The sequence below is a fragment of the Bos indicus x Bos taurus genome, chromosome 20, assembly GCF_003369695.1.
Source record: "Bos indicus x Bos taurus breed Angus x Brahman F1 hybrid chromosome 20, Bos_hybrid_MaternalHap_v2.0, whole genome shotgun sequence".
NCBI classification, from domain to species: Eukaryota; Metazoa; Chordata; class Mammalia; order Artiodactyla; family Bovidae; genus Bos; species Bos indicus x Bos taurus.
In genome coordinates, this window is record NC_040095.1 from 41,510,543 (window position 1) to 41,525,602 (window position 15,060).

Genomic DNA, 15,060 nt, shown 5'->3' on the forward strand with positions numbered 1-15,060 from the left:
ACTTTCCTCCTGCCTTTTGATCCCCTGCCTGTACCTGTTGGCTGAACCCAACCAGAAACAGGATAATGGAGCCTCAATGCTGTAGTTCTGGACTCTTGGTCCAAAGGAAGGCAGAAAATGACCTGAGGGAGGAAAGAGAACATGCACACACACACACATGCCCACCTGTATAGACACTGGAGATGTATTAAAAGTGAAAGCTAACATGTTAGTCGCTCAGTCGTGTCCGACTCTGTGCGACCCCAGGGACTGTAGCCTGCAGGCTCCTCTGTCTATGAGGAGTCTCCAGGCAAGAATACTGGAGTCGGTTGCCATGCCCTTCTACAGAGGATCTTCCTGACCCAGGGATTAAACCTGAGTCTCCTGCATTGCAGTCGGATTCTTTACCATCTGAGCCACCACTTGTCCCAAATACATCTCTAATGTAAAAAAAAGAAAAAAGTCCAGAAAAAAAAAGATTTATCCTACCAAAGGATCTCACCATAGGATTAATCTAATTTTTAAAATCTTTTTTAGCTATGCCACCCGAGAAGGGAATGGCAACCCACTCCAGTACTCTTGCCTGGAAAATCCCATGGACGGAGGAGCCTGGTAGGCTGCAGTCCATGGGGTCGCAAAGAGTAGGACACGACTGAGTGACTTCCCTTTCACTTTTCACTTTCTTGCATTGGAGAAGGAAATGGCAACCCACTCCAGTGTTCTTGCCTGGAGAATCCCAGGGATGGTGGACCCTGGTGGGCCGTCTCTGGGGTCGCAGAGAGTTGGACACAACTAAAGCACTTAGCAGCAGCAGCCATGCCACATGGCATGTGGGACCTTAGTTCCCTGAGCAGGGATTGAACCTGCACCCCCTGCATTGGCAGTGCCAAGTCTCAACCACTAGACCCTCAGGGCAGTCCCCTAATCTAAACAAAGTCTTCTAACAAACCTCAAGTAAATGTGTACAAACAGAAACTCTTTAAATTGCAAATAGTTTCTACAAAATGCTCATATTGACATGTGATGTGTTTACTTTTGTTTACAAGGAAGTTACGGCATCCACTGACCAGACAAAATTGTTTCAATTTTCCTTAACCCTCTACCCTCACCCACCCCCAATTTCCAAAGATAAAGTCCCAAGTTTGCACACGAACACATTTTTCCATTTATATTTTCTATCAGTTGGCAATTAAAACAAGAATCCCAGAGGTCAGCCAAAAGTCTTAAAAAACAAATGAAAGAGTCGGGTGCATTATCTCTGGATTCAAAAGCGCAAAACGACACGTTATGAGAAACCACCTGGAAAACGGCACTTGGCAGGCGCCATTTCAGAGACCTGCAGTTCAAACGTCAACTCCCTGCCAACTGATAACCTTTACCAGAGACCCTCGGAGAAAGTTCTGCAAGTGTGGCGTTCTGAAGTCTCTGTAATGCCATCTGCTTTTGTGCAGAGTTCCAGTGATGGCAACGGGAACCTGGCGCTGGGGTGAGGATCAGGATTGCTCCTCAGGGTGGCAGAGGGTGGGGAGAGTAATGTGTGCAGGGACGGCAGAGGAAGAGAAGGGTTAAAAGATGTCTCATGGTCACTGCCCAATTAGGGACCGCGTGTCTGAGATTTCTCAGGACAACCTCAGTCTCAGATATCCTAGACCATGCTACTTACATGTCCAATCCTGGGGAAACAAGTTACACAAATCACGGTGCTTTAACTTGATGGGGAAATATGCTGCTATTAAAATTAATGAGTCAGGAATGACATGAAAAATCCTTGCATTTATTCACTCACAGTAACAGCTGAATCCCTATTGTATACTACAGATGGTGTAAGGGTGTTCCAGCTGTAATGATGAATTATTAGCATGAAGCATACATGTTATATAGCACAGAACCAGACTGCCAACGTCTGAATCTCTGCTTCACTCCTGAAAAGCTGGACAACCTTGAGCAATTTCCCTAAAATACCGTGTGCCTCACGTCATCTCCACTGTAAAACAGGAATAATAATGGTACCCTCTCCATAGGATCATTGTGAGGTTAAGTTCACAGGTTAAAGCTTGTAATAGTGCGTGGCACAATATGAAGTGCCCATCCTTACAGTCTTGGTTTGGTGAGGGATGCAGATACAAACAGGAACATGATGGTATAATGCTGAGGGCAATCGAAGCCTTCCCTTCGGGCTAACATTGAACTGGGAATGGAAGAGATTAGGAGGGCCTCCCGTTCATAAAAAGAGAAGAGAGTCATTGCACTTGAGTCAGACTGGAGAAAACTGGAACAGTCCGTCTACTTTTTCCTGCATTCCACTGAGCACTTCCGGAGTTTATTTCATCTTACAAGCTTCCCCAAGTCTGGGATGCACAAAAGACAAAGGGTGGAAGACAGAGGAAATGATACCAAGTGTGCAAACAGGCCTGCCAGTCCCAACCACTGCAGGGGTGAGTGGTAATAAGCGCTTGGCTTGTCACAGGCTGCAGTACGTGGGGTGTCCTCGTGACCTCATGATTTTAAGAACAGTCTTCATTTCTGTGACAGCCCCAAAAAGTTCTCTGGCTGGGATTGGGTAGCAATCTCCAAAGCAAAGGAATCCTCTTTTCCCCTCCAACTGTCTCATTGGTTATTCTTTCCTTTGAAGTTGGAAGAGAGAATAAAATTACTTTCATCTGCCTGGAAATCACCAGAGTAGAGAAGAATCCTCCCTGGAATCAGAATGAGGAATCAGGCAGCTCAGATCTTCCGTAAGGTGAGCCCAGGGTGTGCTTAACTCCTTTTGGAAATGAGATGGCGTGTAGATCAATATCCACCTGCGTTAGCTTGGCAGCAAATGATACCAAACCCCAATTCCAAACGGCTTGAACAAGGAGGAAATTCATCATCTCACAGGATGGGAAGCATGGAGAAATACAGTGCTTCTTGAGGACACTCAGGGATCTGCTCTCTCCTAAGGCTGGTGGCAAGATGCCTCCAGTAGTTCTAGACAGCAATGCGCCAAGAAAGCAAAAGGTTCGTTTGTTTTGTGTGTCTTTTTTTTTTGGTAATGAGCAGACCTCCCGCAAGAAGCTCCGCAAGAGACATTCCTTCACACCTCACTGCCCAGACCTGGATCACATACTCTTTCCTATACGCATCCCTGGAGTGTGGGATGGAGGTACCACAAATGAAGTCCACGAATCATCTCACATAACGGACGCTATCAGGTCCATGTGACCACTGAGTCTGCAACAGGCTTCTGGCCAGGACCAAAGGAAGAAATGAACATGAATGTATTTCAGGAGTTAGCATGCTCTACAGTTATTCTCAAAGATAGAATTCTGGTAAGCCACAGCATCAAACCCATTCAGAAATGCTTCTGCCTTATGCTTCACACATACCAAGAAGAAGAATCACTGACCTGATAGAGAAGATGCTAACATACCTGGTATAAATGCCCAAGAACCACTCTATCCAGGGCCTGGACATCTTTAATGATCACTGCTGAGCTGACAGTACATCGTGGCCTATTAGTATTCTGTCCCAAGGGGGCACCCGCAGCAGAGGGGTGTAAAAACAGAAGAACTGAGAGGAGAAGGGAGAGTCACTTGCCAGTAAACTGTGATGGACTGAAATGAGAGAAAAGTTTTTTAAACTGGGCGGGGCAGGACAGGTTTGCTAAACTCTTAAAGATAAAAAGAAACAATGCAACAAAATTTTGGAATCTGTAAAGTGGTCTAACCCAAGGTAACTGACTTAGCAGACGGAAGAAAGCTGAAACCTAGCGCAGCAGGATGGGAAGCCCGGAAGCAGAGCTCCAGGGTCTCTGGAATTTGGGACACCAGGCACTGAGGGGGTCAGGGGCCCCAAAACATTAGAGCTGGCTATCTGTGCCAGAAGCTGTCAGACCCTGGGTCTCCCCTCTCACCCCGGCTCCAAAGTGACTGCCTGCATTCTGCAACCTGTTTGCTCTGCTGAATCAGAGTGACTATGGACTCAGAGACACTTCAATGTAACTCAGAGAAGGGGTACGCTTAGAAACAGGGAAATGGGAGAAGGTTCCATACCAAATGCTGGCTTCCTGGTCTCCATCTGAGTCTGGCTCATAGAATGCAGCAGCCACCAATTCCCCTGGGCATGGGGATTTCTCTTCAGTTTCCTTTGAGGGAAAGCCCTTCCACCCACAGGTGGGAATCCTCCAATAAAATCCCTCAGCAGGATAATCCTACGGCTGGCCGCACATGTGGACTCACCTGGGGCGCTCTTCGTAATCACTACTACCTGAGCCCTAGCAAGACCCAACATCATTCAAATACTTGGGCAACTTAAATGGAAAGTTTACTGTATGCCAGGAATTGTTCCAGGTTCTAAAACACTGTTCTAATGTTCTTTCTTGGTAAGGTGGAGCTGATCCTGGGTGTCAGCTCCATCCAGGCGTGCAGACCTTCCAGTTAACTTCCCAGCAGTCAGTTCCAGGATCCTCAGACATCTGAGCAAAGCCTTTAACATGCAACAGATTCCAAAACAAAAACTAAGAGGAAATCAGAGGAAAACAAACAGCACAGGGAACAGAGGGACACTTCAAAGAAACTGCCACTGTGATCCTTGACGAGAGTTGAGGGTTGAAAAGCTTTTCATCTATGAAACGAGAACAGGAGGTTATAAAAAGAAAATTTGAGGTTTTTAAAGAGCTCTTGGAAACAAGAAATTTGATGACAGACATGGGAATTCAATACATGGGTTGGAAGATAAAATGAGGAAATATCCCAGGAAGTAGAACTTTTTTAAAAAAGGAGAAAACATAGGGAAAAAGTAAGAAAATTAGAGATTCAACGTATGAGGGCCCCATTTCAACTTAATATGTGTTCCAGAAGAGGACAGAAATCACTTTAATATTCCATAAAACAGTTCAGAACTGAAGGACACGATTTTCAGATTGAGAAGGTCCACTGAAAGCCAAGTAAATTGATAAAAAAAAAAAAAAAGACACAGCAAGGTGTACTGAATGAGATTTCATTACAGAGGGCAAGGACATTACAAAGACAAGAAAATCAGAGAAGGGGAAATGAGTATATTCAAAGCCTCAGGAGCCAGAATGACAGACACCTCAATGGCTATACTGAACCTGGAAGAACAAAGCATCCCAAGTTCAGGAACAGACTTCCAACACAGAGCTCACACCCCTAGGAAACTATTAATCTAACTTTGAAGATCTCAAAACTTATTTCCCAGGCAGTCTTTCTCAGAACTACTAGAAGATGTTACCAGCAAGAGAGCCGAAGCAAAGAAGGAAGACGTGGGTCTAAAACACAAGGGATGTCACATGAAGAGCAAATGAACCCCTGCTGTGATAAGGAATTCCAGGATGACAGCTGTGCCTCTGGCAGCAACTCCAGAGTGAAGGAGACCAGAAGGCTCAGCCAGAGGGATGAACCAGGTGGAACGGGACACGCCTACTATTTAGAAACATGGGCAAAGTTGAAGCTCTTGTCTCTGGGGCACAGAAGCTAAGGTTAGTGAGGGGTGGGTCAAATAACTGCTGTTTCTATGTATAAGCCTTCTAGAAATATATGGCTTTACAATTATGTCTATGAATAGCTTTGATAAGGAAGGAAAGGAAGCTGAGGCAATGAATCAGATTCCAGAACGAAATCCCAGGCAGAGATCAGGAGAACCTGCTTCTCTAAGCAGCAGAGGTATTTGGTGAAACCTCTGAGAGACAGAGAAAGAAGAGTTGATGCTAAAGGCAGCAAAGGCTGAGCACCTGGCAAAGCAGGTGCGACAAGAACTCGATGGCCCACGAAACAGGCAGGAATGGGGTCACTCTTCCCCTTCAAGGAAACAATTCCTGAGTGTGACCTGCCTGAGTTATTGAGATTAGTAGGAATACGGGATTAAAGGGAGCTGTGTGGGTCAAGCGTGTGGTTGGTCAACTTACAGAATAAAGAAGGCAAGCAGAAAGGCGGTTTGGGGACACCCTGCTGCTCTTTAGGCAGGCTGTCTTCCTTCCCCCATGGGTTAGAAGAAGTTGACTCTGTCTCCTCAGACAATTACGCTCAGCTGCACCAGCTCACAGAGCTCAAGGCTGAAAGGGCGTGGGCAAGCGTGAAACCCTGAGTCCACACTGGTTTCCCCATCAGTTTACCTGGTGCATCTTATTTCTGTTTCTTCTCTGTGTAGCAGTCTCTGAGGACTTTTTTTTAGAGCCTGGCACAGGCCTGGTTTCCTAAAGCCCACCTACCTGTGGATCCCAGAGGCAGTACAGGAGGGACAATGGGTTTGACCAGCAGCCCTGAAAGCAATTAACTGTACGTGGGCCTTGTTAACACCTCAGTAAAAGAGGCTGTGGCCTTCTACAGGTTAGTGAGATTAACTGCCAGATTAGCATACGGCGGTAGAGAAAATCCCTTGTGGGGCTTTCCATGTGGCTCAATGGTAAAGAATCCGCCTGCCAATGCAGGAGACACAGGTTCGATCCCTGGGTCAGGAAGATCCCCTGGAGTAGGAAATGACAACCTGCTCCAATATTCCTGCCTGCAAAATCCATGGACAGAGGAGCCTGGTGGGCTACAGTCCATGGGGTCGAAAGGAGTCGGACACAACAGCGAATAAGCACAAAGGCAGATCCCCTTGTACCTTTTCAATTCATCTGCAAAGTCAATGTACAGTTGCAAAACAGTACAGGAATGCAAAGGCTAAAGGCTGAAAGTACTGTATTTTGTGTGTGTTTAAAGATACTTCTCCATTAGAGTTTATGCCATCCCCCTTATGATATAAAACTCAGCCTGACCTATTTTTACGAAAAGCATTTACTATTTACATTCACAGAAATCTATTCTTCCCAGAAGTGGTTCCCAGGGTGACAGCTGTAGTTCCCTCTTCTTTACCAACCCCATCTCATCAGACAAAATTTGACTGAATTTGTCCTAGTGTTTACAAACTGCTTATGAGAGTTGTGACAGGACAGAAAATGTCATTCTCTTTCCCAAAAGCCCTCATCTTGAAAACCTTTGATTGGTGGATGAGACAATCAAAACATTTTGTGAATTAGGGGTGGGGGAGTTGTCCAAGTAGACTGTTTAGTCGTTCAGGGCGAAGATCTGTCCCCAAAGGCGATTATAAGCACTTGAGGGATCATAAACAGTTCCTGCTGGCAGGAGCGGCAGCTATGCTGTACCCAGACTCATTCCCTGCTGGCCGTAGCGAGAAGCAGGGGGATGAGGGCAGCGTTAACAGATGCCTGGTTGCTGGACATCCTCTCTCCCTTCCTGGACTTCAACAGCACAGCTTTTCCGCCGTGACTGTCAGGATCTTGGCTCTGGAGACCCCCGGACTTGTCCCTCGTTCCCCCCCCCCCCACCCCGCCGCTCACACACACACACATACACACACTCAGGGCGCCTCCTTCCGTCTAGTAATTGACAAACCAGTTCCTCGTCGGGTACTCCTCCCAAGGAGCACAAACCATCCATAAACACGCAAATCCCCCAAATCGAAAACACGACACCCAAGGGGTCTGCGAGATGAGCGCCGCGGCCGTTCGGCGGCGGCGGGTGTTTCTCGGAGGAGGCTGGGGCTCAATTTCCACACCCCCTCAGGCAGCCTCAGTCGGCACCCCAAAGCCGGATCGGATGGAGGACGCCTGAGGTTTTTGTCTGCTAAAGCAGATTCCTACCTCCAGTTCTGAAGTCACCTTCGCGGGGCGGGGGATCTCCTCTCGACGTCTTCAGCTGAGGTTCGGTCGGGAGCAGCCGGCCCCGGGTAATCCTCGCTCCAGGGCGGGGCTCGCACACCCCGGGGCCGAGCCGGAGCCTAATCACCTGCTGGGCGCGGGCGGGGCGGGGCGGGGCCGCTCAGCGCGCGCGCCCCGCCCGGGAAGCCGGCCCCCTGCGCGCCCCCCGACGGCCCTTCCGGAGCACGGTTGCCGCGGGGAGCCCCGAGCGCCCCGCTCCGAGCGCGGCAGGTCTGCGGGAGGATCCCCCTCCGCCAGCCCGGCTTGGGAGGTTTTGAAAAAGACTGTAATGGAATCCCGGCTGGCCTCGTCACTCCCCTGGCTCACTTGTCAAAACTCCACGGCATTCCAGAACCCCTTCCCCGGTCACTCCCCCCACCCCCAACCCCTCCCAGTCGGAAAAGGAAACTGCACCGGGGAGAATTCGGGGAGTTTGGGGTTTCTGATGCAGACACCTTTTATTTATGTCAACTTGCTCCGGAGCTTCCAGCGGTAACTGGGAGCAGGTCTGAGGAGAAAAACGCCCCACCCAGATAACCCTCGCCCGGTCAAAAGTTCTCCCTCCAGCCGCCGCGAGGAGCTCCAGCTCCCCGACATCAATTCATTTCATAACCGCTCCGTTTCATAATCGGCGGCAGCATGGGTCCTTACTGGGGGTGGGGTGGGGTGAGGGGGAGCCCCACACCAGAATCAACAACCATCGCACTGGGCAATCTAGCAGGCAACTTTCCAGAAAGCTGCAGTGAGATTATTTCTGCTGGAGAAACCAAATTTACCACTGCTGAATTACAACCGCCGGTGACTGCACAACTGAAGCATTTCCTTTATACCTTCTCGGGCTCCCGCGCCCCTCCCGCCTTCTGCGGGGTTCAGTCAACGAGCCATCCCCGGGAGAGGCATGAATGGGCTCGGGCGGTGCAGACATCTCTCCAGCTGCAAACTGATGAGGAAGCCCGACCCACGAGGCTGAATTGTTTACATCACACCCACTGAGGGCTTCCTGTCTTAAATTAATGGGAATACAAATAAGACAGGAAAACAGTGTTTGCTTTTCTTAGAGCAAGGGTGAGGGCCCGTGGAGGGGGATGGGGTCGCCCCACATTTCATTGCGTGAAGAGGTTGCTTTTCAAAACTTCAATTGTGTTCTATTCCTTTTTCCCCCTTGGAACACTTGTTGAAAACGAAAAGCATCGCTGTGCCAAACCTCAAACCATCAAGGAACTTCTGCTCAAAGCACGTTTTCACCTGGCTTCGGAAGTGATCCAGGCTGGAGCTCCCAGGAGGAAGGACAGATCTGGGGACCTCCTGTGGTCGCAAGGCACAAATCTCCCTACAGCCTGAAGCTGCGTGCCACACAGGCACACACACTCCACCCCACCCCATGGGGTTCATGCCAGAATCTTGCCCCCAGTCTGGCTCCCCACCCCTGTATCTCTAAGCTATCGTTCACTTCCTGGGTGTCCCACAGTTCTTCAATGGACAAATCTGGTAGAATTCAAAGCAATTAATTAAAAAGGAGCAGGCAAAAGAAAGCTTCAGTTCTCAGTATCATTATTGCCACTGGAAAGGGTAATGAGAGCCTGGGAGGGGCCAACCCATGTCCAGGCTCCCCTGGACATCTGCCCACTCTTGGAAGCAGCCCACAGAGCACATGGTAAGTACTGATCATAATCACCCCCCCTGAAATCACCCCCAGTTGCTTCCTTCCGGTTGGCACAACAGCAAACCCAGAGACATGCCTCCTTTGGAAATACTAGAAGGAAACAAGACCCCAGGATAAAGGATATCTCAAGGAAGGATGGGCACTGCAACCAACAGTGACAATGGACATTAAGAGAACAGTACATGTGCCAGTAAGAACAAGCTTTCGCAAGCCAGTCCTCAAAATATTGTAATTCCTGGGTCAAAGCAAGTTAGACTGATGATTTTAGGTAAAGCCAAGTGTATCAAAAGTCTCTAACAGAAAGTGACTGCCTTACAATATATTCTAAAGGTTGCAGTGAATGTTAGCTCCTCCCCACTTCCCTTTCCCCTCTCTTCTGCCAGAAGTTGGTAGTCCTGGTGGATTCATTAGCATACTTTTATGTGGCATCTCCATATCTGATAAATTTTATGGGAATTAGGTTCAAATTGAATAATCTTCTAATAATAATTTCAGAAGGGCTCCCTTTTTTCCTTCTGATTGCTTTCTCCACTTCCAGTTTTCCTCTAACTCTCTCTACTCCTTCCATCTGGTATGTAATTTATGATGTGCAAATCAATGCTGTTTAAAGGAAATCCATGATTTTAAGCATAATGCAAATAAATATTCCCTCTTCCCCCAGCAACTCTGTGCCTAAGCTCAGTTTAGGGTGTGTATGTGCTGAGAATTAAAATTTGACCACATCTGTACAATATCTTAATTTCAGGAAAGCTTTTGAATGCATATGACATTCTCATCAGCAAGCCAGAAAGATACGATCTGGTCTGTCTTTTCCTCACCGGGTTTCACTGCAGACTGGAAAAGAGATCAATGGCTCAGTAAACAAAAGGGTGCTTAAAACATGGCCTCCAATTTTACCCTAGCTCTGGTTTAAATAATACTTAAAATTGCTTTGAGCACACCCAGGGTCTACAAATAATATTAATTGCAGTGGGAATTACTGATATGCTAGGAGAATCCAAATTGGCTTCAACACATGAAGGAAATGTTTCATGAAAAAGTTTCAAGTTCAGCGTGACGGCTGATTACAAAAGTAGTATCCTGAGGGGTAATGATCAAATGACAGGCATAAAAGGGGCTTAATATCTAGATTGGAGAAAAACTGACAAAGATGTGAGGATCACAGCAGATCGTGTTATTTAAAAGGAATCTGTGTGTTGTACTGATAAGAAATAAGCAATACAACAGCGGGGTGAATTTGCTTGGTGGGAGTCTGACATGAAAGGAAAGTATATCCCCATATCTCCCTCCCCCATGATAAAGAATTTGGCAGCAGACAGATCCTTAATAGGATGGTAGGTCCAGTCTGAGGCCCCTTATTTTAAGGGCAAAGTGGAGACACTGGAAAGGGTCCAGAAGAAAACCAAAATGATTAAAGAGAGAGAAAATAGAACCTATGAGGGAAGGTTAAAGGATTTGGAGTTGTTTAGTCTAGAGTGAAAAAGTGCCTAAAGGCAAACTTAACAGTCTTCCCCTCCCATTTGAAAGGTTATTATAGAGAGGACACCGACCAGCTGTTGTTCATCTCTACAGAAGACAGAAGAGGTAAGACTCAAAATGCAACATTAAAATGTGGGTCAGACGCAAAGAGGACATGTTTGATGCTAATGGTAACTGACTTGACATTGACATCACTGTGCAGTCTTCACCTCTCAGACTCCATCCTAGAGATAGGCTTCCTTCCATGTTTCAGCAGAAGCCAGGCTGGAGAACTCCTTTCCTTTCCTTCTAGGGCTGCAGTAGTTCTCATCACCCCATTAATGTGGGGGGCAGTGGTCCTAAGATCCATGTTCCCTAAGTCAGAAACAGGGTGCTGTGAGAATACAATTCTCTCTTCAAACATATTCGCACATCTCATCAGACCTTTGTTTATTGGGTAGTTCAGTTCAGTCACTCAGTCGTGTCCGACTCTTTGCAACCCCATGGACTGCAGCATGCCAGGCTTCCCTGTCCATCACCAACTCCCAGAGCCTACTCAAACTCATGTCCATTGAGTTGGTGATGCCATCCAACCATCTCATCCTCTGTCGTCCCCTTCTCCTCACGCTTTCAATCTTTCCCAGCATCTAGGTCTTTTCCAGTGAGTCAGTTCTTCACATCAGGTGGCCAAAGTTTTGGAGTTTCAGCTTCAGCATCAGTCCTTCTAATGAATATTCAGGACTGATTTCCTTTAGGATGGACTGGTTGGATCTCCTTGCTGTCCAAGGGACTCTCAAAGAGTCTTCTCCAACACCACAGTTCAGAAGCATCAATTCTTTGGCACTCAGCTTTCTTTATAGTCCAACTCTCACATCTGTACATGACTACTGGAAAAACCATAGCCTTGACTAGACAGACCTTTGTTGACAAAGTAATGTCTTCGCTTTTTATATGCTGTGTAGGTTGGTCGCAACTTTTCTTCCAAGGAGCAAGTGTCTTTTAATTTCATGGTGGCTGTCCCCATCTGCAGTGATTTTGGAGCCCCAAAGGAGTCTGTCACTGTTTCCATTGTTTCCCTATTTGCCATGAAGTGATGGGACCAGAAGCCATAATCTTAGTTTCCTGAATGTTGAGGGGTGGCTCGTTGGTCTAGGGGTATGATTTTCACTTTGGGTGGGAGACGTCCTGGATTGAAATCCCAGATGTGCCCAGGTTATCCTTTCTGGTTTATTGGGTGGTATCTCTAAAAATACACTCAACTTCTGACACTGGTAAGCATATTTTATAGATTCAGTCCTCTATATTGTTTCTATATATAGGACATCATTGTTTTTGTTTAGTTGCTAAGCCATGTCTGACTCTTTGCGATCCCCAAGGACTGTAGCCCACCAGGCTCCTCTGTCCATGCAATTCTCCAGGCAAGAATACTGGAGCAGTTGCCATTTCCTTCTCCAGAGGATCTTCCCGACTGAAGGGATCAAACCCGAGTCTCCTGCATTAACAGGTGCATTCTTTACCACTGAGTCACCAGGGAAGCCCCAGGACAGCATTCCTTTTTGTTTAATGAGCACACAAATATTAGTTGATGATGACAATGATAATAATAGCTATGAATTAAACTCTTCCTACAATTATATTGGGCATTGTGCTAGCTACTTTATGTAGGTTGCCTATTTCATTAATTTTTTCAGTATCCCTGTGAAGTAGATATAATTATTAGCCTTATTCTAACACGAAGAAACTGAGTTAAGTAACACAGTTAAGTAACACAATGAGATTAAGTAACACAGCTGGTAAATGTTGGAGTCCCAATTCAAACCTATTTAATCTGACTCAAAAGGGTATGCTTAACCACTACACTACTGCCTCTCATTGATTAGTTTTAGCTCTTGGGAGGGAGGAAACATTGCAAAGGAAGCATCTATTCTTGTTGGTGCAAAGTGATTAAAAACCAAGTCTTCCACAAGTTTACATAGCCTGGGAAACATAGTTGTTTTTTTCCCAGTATAGAGGAAGGGCTGATTTTGCCTTCTGATCAGAAGTATGCTTTGCTGTCTCCCACAAAGCTAAAAATCTAATCAAAATCTATCTATTTTATTAATAAGAAATACCTAGCTATTCATCTATAGTCTAATTTTGCTCATAGTAGATGTCTCATGACTGTTAAATGAACGAATACAAATGCATTATGACTTTGATGCTTTAAAGCAAATTGAGCTGAATTGTGTTTTTCCAGCATGCTGGTGATCAAAGCTCTGGTGGGTCATTTCTATGGGCCTCTTATCAGATGTTCCCTAAGAATCTTAAAATCCAACTGTTTCCTTTAATTCAGTATCCATGAGAAAGGCATATGTATGAGCTGCATTTTCCCAGCATCAACTACTTATAGATCAAGAATAGATTTTTAGTGGGGTTTACTGAGTGCTGTTGTATATCAGCAATAGATGATTCATAAGTGAAACAGACATCAAAATGATTTTTAGAAAGGCAAACGAACCACACACAAACAAAAAATTAAAAGCCTTGATCCAAACTACGGCAAAGGACAGATATTTTCCCATTAGGACAATTTATCCTGAGTTTATAAACAGAGAGAGGCATAATTACCCAAGTGTTTGTGAGCAGATCTAAACCTTATGTAGCTATAAAAAGCTGGAGAGGGGAAGAAAGAGGAAATTCCCAGGAGAAGATCCCCAACCACATCCAGGGCCATCAGATCTCCACAAAATAAAAAGCCCAGCAGTGGTACCAAGTGGAACACAAGAAGAAACCTCAGGATTGTAACACAAGCCACAGAAATAACTTTGAATTGTCTTAAAACTAAACAGTGACAATTCCAATAAACTTTCAGCCAACACATGGGCAGAGGGGTGACTTACTGGCGTTCCAGATGTAGTTAATAGAAACATGATGCCTAGAATAAAAAAGATACTCAGTCAGTGATGACTGAATGGATGGGTGAGTGAATGAATGTCTGAACAGATCCTCAAGCTGCCTCTTTCTCCTTTTGAATGAAAGATGTTGGAAAGATGTCTTAGATGCTTCAACTCCAAAGCCCCCACAAAGATGTTGAGCCATGAGAACAGGTCCTTCAGGAATAGCTCTAGAACCAGACACTGGTTTCTGACCCAAAGATAACCAATTTATGATTTTCCATGAACACTGGAAGGGGGATTGCAATACCTGTGCAGGCCTTGATTCAAAACTCCCATTATTTACCATATAGATTCTAAATTATTTGAAGTCCAACAGAATCAAATACTAAGTAGTCAGCATCTATTGAGCACTTACTGGATGTTGGGTCTTGTTTCTAAGCCCTTTACATATTAACTCGTTAAATTCGTATTATAATCTTAAGAATGTGTGCTAAGTCACTTCGGTTGTGTCAGATTCTTTGCGACCCTATGAAATATAGCTCCCCAGGTTCTTCTGTCCATGGGATTTTCCAAGCAAGAATACTGGAGTGGGTGCCATGCCCTCCCCCCAGGGGCTTAAGAATATGTACTATTATTATCAACCCATCAAAAACAAAACTGAGCCAAAAGATTACCTAATTAGCTCATAGGTCACGCAACTAGTAAGCAGAGGAGCTGGAGCTCAGATTCCAGTTGGAACCAGCACCTGCTCTTAATTGCTGTTTGATGCTACCTGTCCAAATCTTAACTCTTGTCACTGCTCAACAAAAAAATTACTATCCAAATCGAAATATTTGCCCATAAATATTCAAAGAGCATTCTAATCTCTGCAGGATGCGATCCTTGACTTTCCTAATGCACCTCTCTCCTGCGTGCTCACATCACTTATTCTGCAGTGAACACAACCGTGACTTGACTCATAACACATCTCTCCAACTATTGGTTTGGCCAAAAAGTTCGTTCAAATTTTTTTGTACCATCTTATGGAAATAACCAAGCAAATCCAATAGATCTTAAGTTTCTTGGAGTCAGGACTGTGTGTTGCATGGCAGTCTGGGGATACAGAAGAATAGGGAAGATCTAGAACTAAAGTCCAAATCTCATAATTATTACCCATGGGACTCTAGGTAATCATGTAACACTTCCTATTCTCATATTCAAACTATAATCCTCAAGGGCTTGCTGAAAAGGGGAGATTAAATGGGACAATGTATATGAAGGATACAATACGGGATGATGTCTGATATTGTAAGATAGTGATTTTCAACCACCAGCTATTTTGACCCCCAAGGGACCTTTGGCAATGTATGGAGATATTTTTGATAGTCACAACTGTGTGTGTGTGG

At 45.7% G+C, this 15,060-nt stretch overlaps 1 protein-coding gene across 7 annotated transcripts in view; it reads right to left on the reverse strand.

Annotated features, from left to right (window-relative positions):
• Positions 1 to 15,060, reverse strand: part of PDZD2 (PDZ domain containing 2) — a 404,920-nt gene that overhangs the window by 204,403 nt on the left and 185,457 nt on the right. The window contains exon 1 of one of the 7 annotated variants that reach the window (XM_027520464.1): positions 7,622 to 7,772. The exons of the other annotated variants lie outside the window; for them this stretch is intronic. The gene's annotated coding sequence lies outside the window, so the exon portion shown is untranslated. Of the gene's footprint in view, positions 1 to 7,621; positions 7,773 to 15,060 lie in introns of those variants that run through there. 7 annotated transcript variants of the gene reach the window in all.